Here is a 19,685-nt window from a genome sequence, read left to right as displayed (position 1 = left end):
TTGTGTCAAATCAATAAATTTGGGTTGAATACTCTACCCTCGAAAACTGTTGCGATCCCATATACTTGCGGGATATCAAGACCTTTTTTTGGCGCCGTAGCCGGGGAGCATAGCTCTATTTTCCGAGTCACTTGGGATTTATATCTTTTGAACACTATGAGGAATTTGAAAGATACCAAAACCAAGATCTATCCCTCTACTACGAGGGGAGGTAAGGAACTGCCATCTAGCTCTGCACTTGATTCACCTTCTGTTTTGAGTAAGCTTGCGACACCACCACCTGCTAGTAATTCTGATATGTTGCACGTAATTGATGATGCCACTTCTGCTATGCATGATGCTTATTATGATACTACTGCTTTGCTTGATAATACTGTGCCACTAGGTGAATTCCTTGATGAACAACTTGCTAGTGTTAGAGAATGAAATTTACTAAAACTGATGATATTATTGAAACTAAAGATTATGACTCTCCCTCTAGATATGAATTTCCAAAGGTACCTGAGGGTTATATTATGGATGAAGAAACGGCTAGATACTTTTTTGCTTGCAATGATAGAGATGATCTTAAGAAATTGTTAGCTAAGCTGAAAGAAAAATCTTTGAATGCTTGAATTCAATATGATCCTAAGTTTTCTACTTCACCTATCTTTGTTACTGGTAAGGATTATGAATTCTCTGTCGATCCTTAGTTAATTACTTTGGTTGAATCTGATCCTTTCTATGGTTATGAATCTGAAACTGTTGTGGCACATCTAACTAAATTGAATGATATAGCCACCTTTTGCTCATGAGGAATTTTTTTTTGCTACTATTATATTCTTAATTTCTTTCCTTTCTAATTAAAGGGTGATGCTAAGTTATGGTTTAATTCTCTTGCTCCTAGTTGTGTGCGTAGTCCCTAGGATATGATATATTACTTCTCTGAAAAGTATTTCCCTTCTCATAAGAAACAAGCTACCTTACAGGAAATATTTAACTTTATGCAAACTGAAGAAGAGAGTCTCTCACAAGCTTGGGGAGGCTTCTCCAATTACTTAATGCTTTGCCTGATCATCCCCTCAAGAAAAATGGAATACTTGATATCTTTTATAATGGACTAACCGCTGCTTCTAGGGACCACCTAGATATATATCTGTGCTGGTTGTGTTTTCAGGGAACAAACTGTTGAACAAGCTGAAGTGCTATTGAATAATATATCGAGCAATGATAATGATTGGACACTCCCCAAACCACCTCCTAAGCCAACTCCAAAGAAAAGACGTATTCGATTTCTCAGTCCCGAAGACATGCAATAGGCAAAGAAATCGATGAAAGAAAAAGGTATCAAAATTGTAGATGTCAAGAATTTACCACCTATTGAAGAATGCATGGTCTTAATGCCCCGACATAGGTAATAGAGGTAAATTCTCTTTATAGATTTGATGAAGGTGATATTCCTTATAATAAGTCTGCTAGTCAATGCTTGGAAGAATTCGATAACTTTATTGTTAAACAAGAAAACTTCAATGCTTATGTCAGTAGACAATTGAAACGTAATGCTTATATGCTTGAACGCTTGGGTGATTATATGTGTAGAACTGTTAATGATCTTAAGCTTATCAGTAAACATGCTTCTATGGTAAAAACTCAAGTAGAACAAGTACGTAAGGCACAAAATGATTTGCTCAATGAAATGAATAGTAAAAACAATGATCATGCTGTTAGAGTTATGACTAGAGGTGGTAAAATGGCTCAGGAACCTTTGTATCCTAAGGGCCATCCTAAGAGAGTTAAGCAAGATTCTCAGAGAATTAATACTGATGCACCTAGTCCTCCTAGTAATAAAAATAAAAGGAATGATGATAGGACTTTGCATGCTTCTAGTGAACCTACTGTAGACACACCTGAGAATCCAAATGATATTTCTATTTCTGATGTTGAAACACAATCTGGTGATGAAAATGAACCTAGTGATAATGTTAATGATGATGTTCATGGTGATGCTCAACCTAGTAATGATAATGATGTGGAGATTGAACCTATTATTGATCTTGATAACTCACAACCTAAGAATAAACGTTATGATAAGAGAGACTTCATTGCTAGGAAGCACGGTAAAGAAAGAGAACTTCAGAAACCCATGCTCTTTCCTCCTAAGCAATCCAAGAAAAAGGATGATGATGATTTTGACCGTTTTGTTGAAATGCTTAGACCTGTCTTTTTGCGTATGCGTTTAGCCGATATTCTGAAAATGTCTCCTTATGCCAAGTATATAAAAGATATTGCTACTAATAAAAGAAAGATACCGGAAGCTGAAATTTCCACCATGCTTGCTAATTATACTTTTAAGGGTGGAATAACAAAGAAACAAGGAGATCCAGGAATACCAACTATACCATGCTCCATTAAAAGGAACTATGCTAAAACTGCTTTATGTGATTTGGGAGCCGGTGTTAATGTTATGCCTTTCTCTTTATATCATAGACTTGATTTGAATAAGTAGACACCTACTGAAATCTCTTTGCAAATGGCTGATATATCAACTGCTATAGCCATCGCTATTTGTGAGGATGTGCCTGTTGTGGTTGCACGTTACTATCTTAACAGACTTTGTTATTCTTGATATTCCCGAGGATGACAATATGTCGATCATCCTTGGTAGACACTTTTTGAATACTGTAGGGGCTGTTATTGATTGCAACAAGGGCAATGCCACTTTTCATGTTAATGGTAATGAGCATACGGTACACTTTTCGAAGAAATAACCTCAAGTTCATAGTATCAATTCTGTTGGAAAATTTTCAACTATGACTACTGGAGGTTTTGAATCCCCTCTCCCTACTATCAAAAAGAAATATGATATTCTTATTGTTGGGGACATGCATATCCCCGTTGAGGTAACCTAGCGTTATTTGAAAATTCTCTGGTTTCATGTTATTCGAAAGAAGTTTGTTAATAAGACTTGATCGACCTTGTTAATGGATTCCTTTTGATGAGCATGAGATGGATGAATTTGGAAAGCACAACTTTCTGTACCCACCTTTTACTTTCTGTTATTTAGACTAAATAAAGCAAAAATACTTTTGTTTGTGTGTTTTTCTAAATTATCCATGCAATAAAAAATGTCCCGAAAATAAAAGTTCTCCAAATGCCCTAAAAATTTAGTATGATTTTTTATAGAATATTTGAGAATTTTTGGCACTGAGAACACACCAGGGGGCTGCACCAGTGGGCCACAAGCCCTGGGGGCGCGCCCTGGTGGTTTGTGGGTCCCACGTGGGTCCCCCTCACTTAGTCTAGCGCCCATGCACTTCGTCTTCCTCCAGAAAAAATCATCCCATTGCTCAAACATGTGTTCTTGCTATCTTGCTGCCATTTTTTATCTCCTTGTGCAAAGCTCCATTTGCAAAACTGTTTTGGGGGATTGTTCTTCAGTATGTGACTCCTCCAATGGTCCAATTAGTTTTTTCTAGTGTTGTATATATTGCAAATTTTTCTGCTGTGGTGACCTTGTTCTTGAGCTTGAATGTCAAATTATATGGCCCAAAGTAGTTTTGATGCGTAATATAGCCTCTAGGCACTTGTAGTAGTTGCTATCAATTTGGTTGAGTTTTGTTCACTTCTATTTCGAGTCACTAAAAATTACAGAAATTTTTCAGAGAAAGAAAAATGTTTAGGAAGATATACCAAGGTGGTTCCTCGAGGAAGCAAGCCCCAAGGCTCGCGATAAATGAGCCGGACCTTGAACCAACAAGAGAAGCTCAAGTACGGCCTTGCGAATGGCCGTTGGATCAATTCATGGTTCATGCAGGTTTCAAGGATGAATTTGATCCATACGTACAAAATGCTGGCCTTGAGGACTTCGTGTCAGATAAGTGTCGACAGTACTATCATCTCACTGATTCATTTGTGTGAAGATTTGAATTTACATCCCAACGCAACACTCATTCCATTTTATTTTATCTTTATGATAAATCATATATCATGGACCTAGAAGATTTTAATGATGCATGCAAGATCCCATAGTGGGGCATTCATAGTGAACCTCGTAAAACTGAGTATAATGATTTCCTTGCTAGGATCACGGTGGGAGAAACTAGAAATATTACACAAGCCACCATAGCGAGCATTCACTTTCCTGCCATACATTATTTTGCTCTCTTCATAGGAGGATGCATTAATGGTAAACATTATCATAGCCACCTTTGTGCATCAGATCTTAGTGTTCTCAAGTGTGCGGTAATGGGTGATAAACGATATAACTTGGGGGCTATTATTGCAAAGAGGTTACATATTAATGCTAAAGATGGAGATTTCTTTGGTGGGATTTATGCCACCCGTTTAGCTAATTATCTCGGGGTACCAATAGAGGGAATGACATTGAGTTACCACCTGCTTTTCTTGATTATAATGCCATGGTACGCTATCAGTTTCTTGAGAGGAACGAATAGTCCCTCCTGTACCGACTAATCCTTGACAGGCAGTGTGTTGTCCATATTACCCTTCCTGCTCCTGCCTTCTTTAACTTTTAGGTAAAATGGAGATATTTTGTAACTAGAGAGGAGGCGAGCGAGTATGAGAGAGAGGTGGAGGCCGCTCGCTTCAATGTTGCAGCCCTTCAGGCAGTAGTTGCCGCATCCTAGTACAACCCCGACTACAACTTTGGATACCCGCCAGGCCAGCCGTGGCCATAGACCAGCTTAGGGTAAAATCCTAATCTTGGGAGAGTACATATTTCTCGTCGACATTACATTTATGTTCACATACTCATTTTAGTTGTCGATGTTCATACTTTTTCATTATATTATCCATGCCAGTTTATTTCTTTTTCTAGCTTTCTTCTTGTGTGTTTGAAAAACTTTGAGAAAATAAAAAAAATAGTTAAAGCTTCTTTTTAGTTTCCCTTTCCATGTTTAATTAGTAGTAATATTAAAACAAAACCCCAAAAAGATTTATCGTTCTTCTTTTGTTTGTTGGGAGCTTTCCCGTGTAAATAGTTTTTCTCGTTGTTGTTTTTGCTTTCTTCAGAAAAACAAAAACTCCAAAAATATTTTAGTGTGTTTCTTTAAAGTTCTTTTCTTTTCTATGGGTCGAGAGGAGAAGACCATGATGAAATTGTTGAGTGGCTCTCATATGCATTATTATTGATCTAACAGAGAGCCATATTACCATGTCTTCTCCCTTAAAAAATGCTTGCAGATTCTAGCTTAGTCCAATGCACGTGCACTATTGTTATTATCCACACCATTCGGTTGTGCAAGTGAAAGGCAATAATGACGATATGTGATGAAATGATTGAGATGAGGAAAAGCTGGTATGAACTCAACCTATTTTTTTGTAAATATTATTAGTTCATCGTTGTTGATTCACCTTGTTATGAATGAAACATGTTTGCAATGACAATTAGAGAGTATAGTTACTCATGTCATGCTTAATTAGCTAGGAGTTTATAATGGTTTACCTTGCGTGCCAACATGATTTTAAAATGGTTGTGATGTAGTATGATAGGATGGTATCCTCCTTTCAATTATTTAAGTGGCTTGACTTGGCACATGCTTGCGCTCTGATGTCTACTACACAACCTTCTTCTTGTAGACGTTGTTGGGCCTCCAAGTGTAGAGGTTTGTAGGACAGTAGCAAATTTCCCTCAAGTGGATAACCTAAGCTTTATCAATCCGTGGGAGGCGTAGGATGAAGATGGTCTCTCTCAAACAATCCTGCAACCAAATAACAAAGAGACTCTTGTGTCCCCAACACACCCAATACAATGATAAATTGTATAGGTGCACTAGTTCGGCGAAGAGATGGTGATACAAGTGCAATATGGATGGTAGATATAGGTTTTTGTAATCTGAAAATATAAAAACAGCAAGGTAACAAGCAATAAAAGTGAGCGTAAATGGTATTGCAATGCTAGGAAATAAGGCCTAGGGTTCATACTTTCACTAGTGCAAGTTCTCTCAACAATAATAACATAATTGGAACATATAACTATCCCTCAACATGCAACAAAGAGTCACTCCAAAGTCACTAATAGCGGAGAACAAATGAAGAGATTATTGTAGGGTACGAAACCACCTCAAAGTTATCCTTTCTGATCGATCTATTCAAGAGTCCATCGTAAAATAACACGAAGCTATTCTTTCTATTTGATCTATCCTAGAGTTCATACTAGAATAACACCTTAAGACACAAATCAACCAAAACCCTAATGTCACCTAGATACTCCAATGTCACCTCAAGTACCTGTGGGTATGATTATACGATATGCATCACACAATCTCAGATTCATCTATTCAACCAACACAAAGAACTTCAAAGAGTGCCCCAAAGTTTCTACCGGGGAGTCAAGACGAAAACGTGTGCCAACCCCTATGCATAGACTCCCAAGGTCACGGAACACGCAAGTTGATCACCAAAACAAACATCAAGTGAATCAAAAGAATACCCCATTGTCACCACGGGTATCCCATGCAAGACAGACATCAAGTGTTCTCAAATCCTTAAAGACTCAATCCGATAAGATAACTTCGAAGGGAAAACTCAATCCATTACAAGAGAGTAGAGGGGGAGAAACATCATAAGATCCAACTATAATAGCAAAGCTCGCGATACATCAAGATCGTGCGGAATCAAGAACATGAGAGAGAGAGATCAAACACATAGCTACTGGTACATACCCTCAGCCCCGAGGGTGAACTACTCCCTCCTCGTCATGGATAGCACAGGGATGATGAAGATGGTCACCGGTGATGGATCCCCCCTCCGGCAGGGTGCCGGAGCAGGGTCCCGATTGGTTTTTGGTGACTTTAGAGGCTTGCGGTGGCGGAACTCCTGATCTAGGTTATGTTCTGGAGGTTTCTGTATTTATAGGAATTTTTGGCGTCGGTCTCACGTCAGGGGGGTCTCCGAGTCGTCCACGAGATAGGGGCCCACGCCCAGGGGGTAGGGCGCGCCCCCACCCTCTTGGACAGCCCGGGACTCTTCTGGCCCAACTCTTTTACTCTGTGGGCTTCTTTTGTTCCATAAAAAATCATCAAAAATTGGCACGTCAATTGGACTCCGTTTGGTATTCCTTTTCTGCGATACTCAAAAACAAGGGAAAAAACAGAAACTGGCACTGGGCTCTAGGTTAATAGGTTAGTCCCAAAAATCATATAAAATAGCATATAAATGCATATAAAACATCCATGATTGATAATATAGCATGGAACAATCAAAAATTATAGATACGTTGGAGACATATCAAGCATCCCCGAGCTTAATTCCAGCTCGTCCTCGAGTAGGTAAATGATAAAAACAGAATTTATGATGTGGAATTCTACCTAACATATTTATCAATGTAATCTTCTTTATTGTGGCAAGAATATTCAGATCCATAAGAATCAAGACAAAATTTTAATATTGACATAAAAATAATAATACTTCAAGCATACTAACCAAGCAATTATGTCTTCTCAAAATAACATAGCCAAAGAAAGCTCACCCCTACAAAATCATATAGTTTGTCTATGCTTCATTCTCGTCACACAAAATGCTCCCATCATGCACAACCCCGATGACAAGCCAAGTAATTGTTTCATACTTTAGTAATCTCAAACTTTTTTCAACTTTCACGCAATACATGAGCATGAGCCAGGGACATAGCACTTTGGGTGGAATGGAATATAATGATGGGGGTTGTGTGGAGAAGACAAAAAAGGAGAAAGTCTCACATTGACGCAGCTAATCAATGTGCTATGGAGATGCCCATCAATTGGTGTCAATGCGAGGAGTAGGGATTGCCATGCAATGGATACACTAGAGCTATAAATGTATGAAAGTTCAACAAAAGAAACTAAGTGGGTGTGCATCCAACTTGTTTGCTCATGAAGACCTAGGGCATTTGAGGAAGCCCATTGTTGGAATATACAAGCCAAGTTTTATAATGAAAAATTCCCACTAGTATATGAAAGTGACAACATAAGAGACTCTCTATCATGAAGATTATGGTGCTACTTTGAAGCACAAGTGTGGAAAAAAGGATAGTAGCATTGTCCCTTTTATTTTATTCTTTTTTTATTTGGCCTTATATATATATATATATATATATATATATGGCCTTTTTTATTTTTTTCGGGACAATGCTCTATTAATGATGATCATCACACTTCTATTTATTTACAACTCAAAGATTACAACTCGATACTAGAACAAAGTATGACTCTATATGAATGCCTCCGACGGTTTATCGGGATGGGCAATGAATCAAGAGTGACATGTATGAAATTATGCATGGTGGCTTTGCCACAAGTACGATGTCAACTACATGATCATGCAAGGCAATATGACAATGACGAAGCGTGTCATAATAAACGGAACGGTGGAAAGTTGCATGGCAATATATCTCGGAATGGCTATGGAAATGCCATAATAGGTAGGTATGGTGGTTGTTTTGAGGAAGATATAAGGAGGTTTATTTGTGATAGAGCGTATCATATCACGGGGGTTGGATGCACCGGCGAAGTTTGCACCAACTCTCAAGTTGAGATAGGGCAATGCACGGTACCGAAGAGGCTAGCAATGATGGAAAGGTGAGAGTGCATATAATCCATGGAATCAACATTAGTCATAAAGAACTCACATACTTATTGCAAAAATCTACAAGTCATCAAAAACCAAGCACTACACGCATGCTCCTATGGGGATAGATTGGTAGGAAAAGACCATCGCTCATCCCCGACCGCCACACATAAGGAGGACAATCAAAGAAACACCTCATTCTTCAAATTTGTCACACAGCGTTTACCATACGTGCATGCTACGGGACTTGCAAACTCTAACATAAGTATTTCTCAAATTCACAACTACTCAACTAACATGACTCTAATATTATCATCTTCATATCTCAAAACAATCATCAAGTATCAAACTTCTCATAGTATTCAATGCACTCTATATGAAAGTTTTTATTATACCCATCTGGGATGCCTATCATATTAGGACTAGTTTCATAACCAAAGCAAATTACCATGCTGTTTAGGACTCTCAAAATAATATAAGTAAAGCATGAGAGTTCATCTATTTCTTATGTAACTATGCGAAGACTCTCTAACATTTAAGAATTTAAGATCTTGGTATTTTATTCAAACAGCAAGCAAAACAAAAGAAAATAAAATGACGCTCCAAGCAAAACACATATCATGTGGTGAATAAAAATATAGCTCCAAGTAAAGTTACCGATGAACGAAGACGAAAGAGGGGATGCCATCCGGGGCATCCCCAAGCTTAGGCTCTTGGTTGTCCTTGAATATTACCTTGGGGTGCCTTGGGCATCCCCAAGCTTAGGCTCTTGCCACTCCTTATTCCATAGTCCATCGAATCTTTACCCAAAACTTGAAAACTTCACAACACAAAACTCAACAGAAAACTCGTAAGCTCCGTTAGTATAAGAAAATAAATCACCACTTAGGTACTGTTGTGAACTCATTCTAAATTCATATTGGTGTAATATCGACCATATTCCAACTTCTCTATGGTTCATACCCTCCGATACTACTCATAGATTCATCAAAATAAGCAAACAACACATAGAAAAATAGAATCTGTCAAAAACAGAACAATCTGTAGTAATCTATATCATTCGAATACTTCTGTAACTCCAAAAATTCTGAAATAAATTGTTGGACCTGAGGAATTTGTCTATTAAGCATATGAAAAAATAATCAAACTAAAATCACTCTTCAGTAAAAAATGGCAGCTAATCTCGTGAGCGCAGAAGTTTATGTTTTTTACAGCATGATCGCAAAGACTTCACCCAAGTCTTCCCAAAGGTTCTACTTGGCACAAACACTAATTAAAACATAAAAGCACATATAAACAGAGGCTATATGAATTATTTATTACTAAACAGGATCAAAAGCAAAGGAAAAAAATAAAATTGGGTTGCCTCCCAACAAGCGCTAACGTTTAACGCCCCTGGCCAGGCATGATGGTGACAATGATGCTCACATAAAAGATAAGAATTGAAACATAAAGAGAGCATCATGAAGAATATGACTATCACATTTAAGTCTAACCCACTTACTATGCATAGGGATTTTGTGAGCAAACAATTTATGGGAACAAGAATCAACTAGCATAGGAAAGCAAGACAAGTATAACTTCAAAAAATTTAACACATAGAGAGGAAACTTGGTATTATTGCAATTCCTACAAGCATATGTTCCTCCCTCATAATAATTTTCAGTAGCATCATGAATGAATTCAACAATATAACCATCACATAAAGCATTCTTTTCATGATCTACAAGCATAGAAATTTTACTACTCTCCACATAAGAAAAATTCTTCTCATTCGGAATAGTAGGAGTATCATAAGAAACTCGAATACTATAAATTGTTTCCACATTAAAAGAGTAATGTTCAGAAAAAGGGTAATCATAATCATGACAAGTTTTATAAATATAATCATCACTACTTTTTATAGCATAAGTGTCATCACAATAATCATCATAAGTAGCAACTTTGTTCTCATCATAATCAATTGAAACCTCTTCCAAGATAGTGGAATCATTACTAAATAAAGTCATGACCTCTCCAAATCCAATTTCACAATTGTCACAATAAGATTCAACACCTTCCAAAATAGTGGGATCATTACTTCCTAAAGTTGACACTCTTCCAAACCCACTTTCATCAATATAATCATCATAAATAGGAGACATGCTATCATCACAATAAATTTGCATATCAAAACTTGCGAGGTTAAAAATATCATCTTCATAAATCATAGCATCCCCAAGCTTGGGACAAACATTAATTGCAGCAAATAAATTCTCAAACATATCATTCTCATCAAACATAGCATCCCCAAGCTTGGGCCTTCTCATATCATAAGCATAATCACTCTCATCATTAATAGTATGGATGGCACCAATAGTATAGCAATTATCATCATCACAATGAGTAATAGGAGCAACATCATTTGGAAGGGATACCTTTTTACCTTTGCTTCTACGTCTTTTCTTTTTCTTCTTCGCATCATGTGTGGTTTTAATCCTCTTTTTGGAGCTCCTTATTAATGAGATTGGTTGAATAGAAAGCTCCTCCTCATTACCTGATTCATCATAAGAAAGAATAGGAGGATATTGGGAAATCTCTTCCCTTTCATTAGTATTCTCTTCATCTTCTATTTGTTTTCTCGTCTTTATGTAATTAGCAATATAAGGATTTTCACTAAAATTCATCGCACATTACATATAAATTTCCTCTAGATCAAAATCAAGAACCTTATCGAGGACAAGTTCTGGCATATCCTTAGGTATACATTTCATTTCTTCATAACCCACAAGCAAACTAAGTTCATTATGATGCGCAAGGGAAATCAAGTCATCACAATTTTTGGACACGATACGATCATGAAACAATTTGCATTGGATATTTAAATAACCACATACATTGCAAAGTTCACAAGGATGACTAAGAAAATTTAAACTTTCAGCACAAACATCTAGCCTTTCTTGCAACCATTTGGTTTCTAACTACTTATGCCTCTTGCAAAATCTATCTTCCCTATTTGGTGTGTACTTGCAAACTCTATGCACTCCACAAAAATTGACATGCTTATAAGAGACATTTTCATCATGACTAGTGCAATCATCATTAGTACTATGGTTATTCAAAGAGTTCATACTAACAACATTGCAATCATGCTCATCATTCAAAGATTTAGTGCCAAACATTTTAATGCATTATTCTTCTAGCACTTGGGCACAATTTTCCTTTCCATCATTTTCACGGAAGATATTAAAAAGATGAAGCATATGAGGTGACCTCAATTCCATTTTTTTGTAGTTTTCTTTTATAAACTAAACTAGTGATAAAACAAGAAACTAAAAGATTCGATTGCAAGATCTAAAGATATACCTTCAAGCACTCGCCTCCCCGGCACTGGCGCCCGAAATTGCTTGATGTCTACTACACAACCTTCTTCTTGTAGACGTTGTTGGGCCTCCAAGTGCAGAGGTTTGTAGGACAGTAGCAAATTTCCCTCAAGTGGATGACCTAATGTTTATCAATCTGTGGGAGGTGTAGGATGAAGATGGTCTCTCTCAAACAACCCTGCAACCAAATAACAAAGAGTCTCTTGTGTCCCCAACACACCCAATACAATGGTAAATTGTATAGGTGCACTAGTTCGGCGAAGAAATGGTGATACAAGTGCAATATGGATGGTAGATATAGGTTTTTGTAATCTGAAATTATAAAAACAGCAAGGTAACAAGCGATAAAAGTGAGCGTAAACAGTATTGCAATGCTAGGAAACAAGGCCTAGGGTACATACTTTCACTAGTGCAAGTTCTCTCAACAATAATTGCAAAATTGGATCATACAACTACCCCTCAATATGCAACAAAGAGTCACTCCAAAGTCACTAATAGCGGAGAACAAATGAAGAGATTATTGTAGGGTACGAAGCCACCTCATCCTTTGCGATCGATCTATTCAAGAGTCCGTAGTAAAATAACATGAAGCTATTCTTTTCGTTCGATCTATCCTAGAGTTCATACTAGAATAGCACCTTAAGACACAAATCAACCAAAACCCTAATGTCACCTAGATACTCCAATGTCACCTCAAGTATCCGTGGGTATGATTATACGATATGCATCACACAATCTCAGATTCATCAAGTGTTCTCAAATCCTTAAAGACTCAATCCGATAAGATAACTTCGAAGGGAAAACTCAATCCATTACAAGAGAGTAGAGGGGGAGAAACATCATAAGATCCAACTATAATAGTAAAGCTCGCGATACATCAAGATCGTGCCGAATCAAGAACACGAGAGAGAGAGAGAGAGATCGAACACATAGCTAGTGGTACATACCCTCAGCCCCGAGGGTGAACTACTCCCTCCTCGTCATGGAGAGCACCGGGATGATGAAGATGGCCACCGGTGATGGATCCCCCCTCCGGCAGGGTGCCAGAATAGGGTCCCGATTGGTTTTTGGTGACTACAGAGGCTTGCGGCGGTGGAACTCCCGATCTAGGTTATGTTCTGGAGGTTTCTGTATTTATAGGAATTTTTGGCATCGGTCTCATGTCAGGGGGGTCTCCGAGTCGTCCACGAGATAGGGGCCCACGCCTATGGGGTAGGGCATGCCCCACACCCTCGTGGACAGCCCGGGACTCTTTTGGCCCAACTCTTTTACTCTGGGGGCTTCTTTTGGTCCATAAAAAATCATCAAAAATTGGCACGTCAATTGGACTCCGTTTGGTATTCCTTTTCTGCGATACTAAAAAACAAGGAAAAAACAGAAACTGACACTGGGCTCTAGGTTAATAGGTTAGTCCCAAAAATCATATAAAATAGCATATAAATGCATATAAGACATCCACTATTGATAGTATAATAGCATGGAACCATAAAAAATTATAGATACGTTGGAGACGTATCATGCTCCATGTTGGTTAATCTCAATGCATGTTTATGACCGTTGTTGCTCTCTAGTTGATCGCTCCTTAATCTTTTGCTAGCCTTCACTTGTACTAAGCGGGAATACTGCTTGTGCATCCACTTCCATAAACCCAAAGTTGTTCCATATGAGTCCACCATACCTACCTATACGCGTATTTACCTGCCGTTCCAAGTAATTTTGCATGTGCCAAACTATGGGTTATTCTCACGATGAGTGTTTATTCACTTGTCACTCACAAGAAAGTGGCTAGTAATCGGGATGCCCAGTTCCGTGCTCAAATCAAATCAAAATATAACTTCAAACAAAACTCCCCCATGACTGTTGTTGGTATGGATGGTACCCATTGTTTCGGGCCAGCCGTGGGGTGTGCTTGTTGGTGGAGGGGGAGTAAAAACTTTACCATTCTGTTTGGGAACCGCCTATAATGTATCTAGGATGGAAGGTACCGAGATCTCTTGGTTGTTATGTTGCCAATGAAAGCATATCGCTCAAAATTATATTCATCTCTGTTTTAAAAGCTCAAGCTCTGGCACCTCTGCAAATCCCTGATTCCCTCTGTGAAGGGCATATCTATTTACTTTTATGTTGAGCCATCATCCTCTTATAAAAAGCACTAGTTGGAGAGCACCGCAGTCATTTGTATGCATTGTTATTAATTGATATTGAGTATGACTGTGACTGGATCTCTTTTACCATGAATTACAATGTCTAGTCAGTCCTTGATCTTCAGGGGTGCTCTGCATTTATGTTTTGCAGTCTCAGAAAGGGCCAGCGGGATACCATTTGTTATATCATATCATGATTGTTTTGAAAAAGTGTTGTCATCCGAGATTTATTATTATTGCTCGCTAGATGATTATGCCATTGATATGAGTAAATGTGAGACCTAAATGCTATTGTGGATATGGTTAATTCATAATCTTTGCTAAAAACCTGAATGCTGGCTATACATATTTGCAACAACAAGATCAAATAGATTTTGTAAAAGTTTTTCTTTGTCACTTTCAGTTTATCAACTGAATTGCTTGAGGACAAGCAATGGGTTAAGCTTGGGGAAGTTAATACGTCTCCACGATTTGAATGGAGCTAACCTGGACTGACGCTGTTTTCAGCAGAATTGCCATGGTGTTATTTTTGTGTAGAAATAAAAGTTCTCAAATTGACCTGAAAATTTATGGAGAATATTTTTGGAATATATAAAAAATATTGGCGAAAGAATCAACCAGAGGGGACCCACCGGGTGAACACAAGGGTGGGGGCGTGCCCTACCCCCCTGGGCGCGCCCCTGGCTTGTGGGTCCCCTGGACCTCCTCCGACCTCAAGTCCAACTCTATATAACCCTATTTGGGAGAAAAAATCAGAGAGAATGATTCATCACGTTTTACGATACGTGTAAATGCATCTAGTTCCCCTTAGTGATTTTGGTGTATTGAAGACTTATAGGTTAAGGGACTAATGTGTTTGTCAGTGTACTGATAACCCACAAGTATAGGGGATCGCAATAGTTTTCGAGGGTAGAGTATTCAACCCAAATTTATAGATTCGACACAAGGGGAGCCAAAGAATATTTGTAAGTATTAGCAACAGAGTTGTCAATTCAACCACACCTGGAGATTAATTATCTGCAGCAAAGTGATCAGTAGCAAAGTAGTGTGATAGTTTTGATAATAGTGGTAACAACAATGGTAACGGTAACAGTGATAGCAGTAATTTTGTAGCAAGTGCAATAGTAACAGCAGCAGTAGTAACTTAGCAAGAACAATATAAGATAAATTCGTAGGCATTGGATTGGTAATTTGTTGGATGATATTCATCATGTGACAGTCATAACCTAGGGCGATACGGCACTAGCTCCGATTCATAAATATAATATAGGCATGTATTCCATAAATAGTCACACGTGCTTATGGAAAGAACTTGCATGACATATTTTGTCCTACCCTCCCGTGGCAGCGGGGTCCATATTGGAAACTAAGGGATATTAAGGCCTCCTTTCAATAGAGAACCAGAACAAAGCATTAACACACGGTGAATACATGAACTCCTCAAACTATGGTCATCACCGGGAGTGGTCCCGACTATTGTCACTCCGGGGCTGCCGGATCATAACACGTAGTAGGTGACTGTAACTTGCAAGATCGGATCTAGAACATGGATATAATGGTGATAACATAAATGGTTCAGATCTGAATTCATGGCACCCGGGCCCAAAGTGACAAGCATTAAGCATGGCAAATTCATAGAAACATCAATCTCAGAACATAGTGGATACTAGGGATCAAGCCCTAACAAAACTAACTCGATTACATGATGAATCTCATCCAACTCCTCACCGACCAGCAAGCCTATGAAGGAATTACTCACTCCCGGTGGGGAGCATCATGGAACTGGCGATGGAGAAGGGTTGGTGATGATGAAGAACGAAGATCCCCCTCTCTGGAACCCCAAACGGACTCCAGATCTAGCCTCCCGATGAAGAACAGGAAGTGATGGCGGCTTCGTCTCGTGGATCGAGATAATTCTTTCTCCCTGATTTTTTTCTGGAAAAGTAGGCTTTTATAGCGTTGGTTTCAGGGTCTGTGGGGCCACCAGGTGGGGACAACCCATCAGGACGTGCCTGGGAGGGCAGGCGCGCCCTGGTGGGTTGTGCCCACCCAGGTGCCCCCTCTGGTGGCTCTTGGCTCCAGAAATTCTCTTTCTTGACAAAACAAATACTCGCAAAGTTTCGTTCCATTCTGAGAACTTCTATTTCTGCACAAAAACAACACCGTGGTAGTTCTGCTGAAAACAGCGTCAGTCCGGGGTTAGTTTCATTCAAATCATGCAAATTAGAGTCCAAAATAAGAGGAAAAGCGTTAGGAAAAGTAGATACGTTGGAGACGTATCAACTCCCCCAAGCTTAAATCTTTGCTTGTCCTCAAGAAATTCAGTTGATAAACTGAAAGTGAAAAAGAAAAACTTTTACGAACTCTTTTGCTCTTATTTGCATAAATAAGCTTAAACAGTACCCGGGTCTTTTCCCACGCGATATGCTGGGAGGTTGGCTTAGTTGGGTTTTTTAGGACGAGTAATGCTACACCTACGTAATCCCAGTTACGTAATTAATGTAATGTGGAACGTGTGAGCTATTGATAGTAGATTGGGGGGAGGGAGGGGCCCACCACCATGAAAATCATGGGAGGAGAGAGAGAGGCAATTTACGTTAACCCTTTCGTAGGTTTCCGTAGATGTAGAAAGATGTGAAATGCGTGAATGTGTAGTGGACGTACTATTGGAGTGCCTAAGATAAATTGTGTATGTATTGGACCTATGTGTTTATTTTACTTCGCACGTTAGATTTGTCTTGGTTCAATAAAAAGCAGAGTTGGTGATGATGGTGTGCCTGTCATCCTGCAATATAGGCCGTCCGATCTATATCTAACGGATAGGGAGGAAACTATGACAATTTACCCGCACTCCTCTTTGCAGATAAGGCTTTCCCTCCTTCATCCTTTTCTCCCACAAGATGTTGATCTTCCGTGCAATGCATGGGCATCTTGCTAGTACTCCTACAATATACTATATTATTGTGAAAGTTCATATACACAGGCCGAGATTAATGCAAACACGGCAGATTTTCATTACATTTCGAACTTTTATAGGATAGAAAAATAAAATAAACCCGACCCTAAACCTATTCTACGGCGGCGACCGACGTCCTCCATCTGCGCTCTCTATGTATGGGGGCGGGGTTCAAGACCCGTGAAGCGAAGGTGGGCTCTTCGGCAAGGAAGAGTAGAACACGAGATATGGACCGGCCAGTTGGCACACCATGCCCTGCCGCCTCCCATGCCCTACTCATCCTCGGAGGAGTCCCCGACCTCGGTGGTGCTGTACATTGGACGGTGACAAGTAGGACGCGTGGCTGATGGTGCTCCCATCGTCGGCCGCTAGCATGGTCACCACTTGTGCGGTCGCGTTCGTGTCCGGCTACGCCGCTATTGCGTCGCGAGAGGCGACTTGAGCGAGGGCGGCGACCTCGAGCTTCATCCCTGAAGATAAGCTCCCCGTAGAGCGTTCGTGCTTGCGTTCATGGAGGATGTGGTGCCATGTAGGAGGAGGATGTGCTATGGTGTGGAGGTTAGCTGGGCGTTGCCGCTTTAAGTAGCGCATTCTGGTGAGGCCAAGCGTCCGGGTGCGTCATTAAGTCGCCGGAGTTGGTTCCTCGGGCACCGAGCCTCTTAACGACGGCATACGAATGGACGGCATGAATGCGGGCAGCTAGCGCCGGCTAGAAACGCACCGCGTGACGACGCGAGGGATGAGGGTTTTGGTGTGCCAGGGTAGTCAGTTGCGGTTGTGGCAACGTTGGAGATGCCCTTTGCTCACATGCGATCCCCGCATGTCACTGAAAAAGCAAGACGACCCGTAATGGTCTCAGGTCCTGAGGATGCAGTTGGCCGTGCTACACCACTCCGTGGACGCGCTGCGGCGCCCCGTGCATCCTCGACGAGCCGGGTGTTGGGGTGTGTTTGGATTGTGGCCAAAGTGCACCTTACCAAAATTTTGGTCATGACCCAAAGATTGGTCTTTGTTTGGATGATTGCCATTTTTTTGGCATGCCAATGAACTCTAGCCAACTCTAGTTCATTTTTCTTGCAAATGTCAGCCAAATCATGGGCAACCAATACCTCAACCAAACTTTTGGCTACCCAATGCTTTGATGGGGCAACCTTGGGCACAAGCCAAACATACTGTTGGTCGTGCCACAGCACTAACGCCACCCTCGGCACACTGAAACCGGCCATGTCTAGCGACGATGAGCATGTCGCTCACCGCGGTCGCCGTGTCCAGAGGCGGTGCTGGAGCTGCGCCACGTTGTTGGCCCTAACGACCCACATGAACGGTTTTCGGTGGCGAGGAGGTCGTGGGCCAGCTCCTCCATTGGACTAGTCTGCGCTACGTCGTCCCGACGGGTTTGCCCCACATGTCGGTTTCCCCGTTTTCCCGGCCATATTCGAGCGTCAGTGCTCCGCGTTGTGCATTAGGCCTTTCACTATGTAGGCCAAGCGAGACAACTTATTGTTTATTTGAACCATTCAAGTATAATCATGTGGCGTTTGCTTATTTCTCATTCCTCTCCAACCCTCTTCTCCATTGATCATGTCGCCCTTCGGTCGAGTCCATCCTCCCGCATGCCTCATTTGAACATTCCACCGAGTATCATTCGCATGTACCCACCCTAGTCCTCTTTCAATCGATCTCCGGACCCCGAGATGAAATCGAGAGAGAACGAGTGGGGGCATGTGATACCTAAGGAGGATTCAAAATTTTGAACCGGTGATCATAGCATCCGCAAATCATATATAAAGGGTATTCAATGTTCATTTCATTTTTGAACGTACAATACACTCCCTCCTATCCTTTCTAGTTTACATATAAGTTTTATGTGTAGTCAAAGTCTCTCTACTTTGATCAAAAAAGTATCAACATTCAACAACGCCCAAACAATATTGTTAGATTCGTACGTACTCCTAGATTTGTACTCGAGATGGTTTCCAATTTGTTTTCAACCACGTGAATGTGCTTGTTCTCGCGCATGCTCTTCCTACTAGGATTTCGCCACGTATTGCCAGTCCAATAGTAACTTTTTAAGCTCCCTGTCCAATAGTACTAGTGGAGTACTGACAACATCTGTACTAGAGTATGCAGTGCTCATAGTAGTACTCCCTCCTTCCATTTATATAGGGCCTATGTGGAGGAGAGAGATGTGAAAAGGTAAGGGGAGTGAGCTCTCATGCAAGAGCCTAGCTATATACGCATTCCTAGTTAAATACAATAAATATGAAGAAAGAGATAGAGAGGAGATGGAAAAAGTACTAATACAATAGCCAACCTTATAATTTTTTTTGCGGGAAATAGCCAACCTTATAGCCCATACTACTGTATGAGTGCATATAATAGATGATGGCTATAGATGACATGGCAGTCCCTCATAGCCATCGACTGGCTATATTATTAACCATGCTCTAATGCATTTTTAAAACCGCATTTGACTATTGACAATATTAATAGTACAGAGATGTATAATGTGAAGATTATATCATTGGAAACTCCTTTCACGAATTTGACCGTATGCTTTGTGTAAGTTGCATGTCATATATTATTACTCTAACATTTGGTCAAAGTTAGCCTCGAAAAATGCATTAGGCCCTGTATAGTAAATGGAAGGAGGGAGTAGTAGTGGAAGTGGATCCTCTG

The sequence above is a fragment of the Triticum aestivum genome, chromosome 2B (genome assembly GCF_018294505.1).
Source record: "Triticum aestivum cultivar Chinese Spring chromosome 2B, IWGSC CS RefSeq v2.1, whole genome shotgun sequence".
In the NCBI taxonomy this organism is placed as follows: Eukaryota; Viridiplantae; Streptophyta; class Magnoliopsida; order Poales; family Poaceae; genus Triticum; species Triticum aestivum.
Note: the sequence above shows the minus strand (reverse complement) of the source record.